The sequence below is a fragment of the Giraffa tippelskirchi genome, chromosome 6 (genome assembly GCF_054371585.1).
Source record: "Giraffa tippelskirchi isolate mGirTip1 chromosome 6, T2T-mGirTip1v1.2.pri, whole genome shotgun sequence".
Classification (NCBI taxonomy): domain Eukaryota; kingdom Metazoa; phylum Chordata; class Mammalia; order Artiodactyla; family Giraffidae; genus Giraffa; species Giraffa tippelskirchi.
In genome coordinates this window covers 90,382,642-90,384,210 of record NC_137280.1, presented here as the reverse complement: position 1 = coordinate 90,384,210, position 1,569 = coordinate 90,382,642, and the positions used below count along the sequence as shown (strand labels likewise).

The window sequence follows — 1,569 nt, the reverse complement described above, 5'->3', positions numbered from 1 at the left end:
CAGTACATTTGAGTGCTTTTTAATATTCTGTAATTAGAATAACTTTTTAAAAGGGAAAACAATAATTTTTATTCAATATTTTTCCTTCAAAAGTAGGGGGCAGATATTTTACTGTATTCATGGAATTGTTATCTCAAAATGTCTTTACTTCTCTCATATTCTTTGGCCTCATGCCTCTAAAATAGATGTATAAAGAAACCAGTGAATATTTTGACCCTAATGAAGAATCACCCACAACTGAGAAATACTGCTGAAGGTGCTAAGGGGTATGATTATCAAGTGTAAATATTTTATTTGTCAATTGCTTCAATTCAAAGTATGGACACTAATCTGGGTGCCCCTACAATCATTTTCTGTTTTCAACACTTTTTTTCCTAAAGGTACCCCATTAACATTTAACCACAGAATGTAATAGGTGTCTCAGAATTCCTCCTCCTGGGTCTCTCAGGTTATCGAGACCCGCAGCCCCTTCTCTTTGGGCTCTTCCTGTCCATGTACTTGGTCCCTATGCTTGGGAAGCTACTCATCATTCTAGCTGTCTCCTCTGACCCCCACCTCACACACCCATTTACTTCTTCCTCTTCAACCTGTCCTTGGCTGACATCAGTTTCAACACCACCACTGTCCCCAAGATACTAGTGAATCTCCAGACACACAGCAAATCCATCACCTATGAAGGCTGCCTAGCTGAGGTGACCGTCTTTTCTCTTTTTGCATGTTTGGAGAGTCTCCTTCTGACAGTGATGGCTTATGATCGACTGGTGGCCATTTGTCACCCTCTACACTGGTCATCATGAACCCCCGCCTCTGTGGCTTCTTGGTCCTGGTGTCGTTTTCCATCAGACTTTTGAACTTCCAGCTTCACTACTTGATGATGTCACAGCTTACCTCTATGCAGAAGTGGAAATGCCTCATTTCTTCTGTGACCCTTCTAAACTTCTCAATCTTGCCTGTTCTGAAAACTCCATCAATATCATATTAATTTATTTCAACAGTACCATTGTTGGTGGGATTCCACTTTCAGGAATCCTTTACTCTTATTCTCAAATTGTTTCCTCAATTCTGAGAGTCTCCTCATCAGGTGGGAAGTACAAAGCCTTTTCTACCTGTGGTTCTCACCTGTCAGTTGTTTGTTTTATGGAACAGGCCTTGGGGTGTACCTCAGCTCATCTGTCTCATCTTCCCCCAGAAGGGTGCAGTGCCCTAGGTGATGTACACTGTGGTCACCCCTATGCTGAACCCTTTCACCTACAGTCTAAGGAACAAGGACATTAAGAGTGCCCTCTGGAGAATTATCAGCAGAATAGCCTAATCCAAACACCTGTTTTTTGGTTCATGGGAGTAGAAAATACAACAAAATCAAACATGTGCAATAAGTGATTCTGAATCTGAAGTCACTTACTGTAAATGTACATATCTGGCTCTCTACCTTATGTTTACACAATTTTTCCTCTTCATAGCATAGCTCTAATGGAATTGGGAGATTAGCTGGATGCCCCATGTGAGTTATAACACTTCTGGGATTTTGCATATCGTATCAGTATACCCGTCTCTCTTTCCTTATGTATT

The 1,569-nt window shown here is 41.0% G+C and overlaps 1 pseudogene; it reads left to right on the top strand.

Moving 5' to 3' along the window:
- The first annotated feature begins 399 nt into the window (after positions 1 to 399).
- LOC145510848 (olfactory receptor 7E24-like) lies at positions 400 to 1,312 on the top strand (annotated as a pseudogene).
- The last annotated feature ends 257 nt before the right edge of the window (positions 1,313 to 1,569 follow it).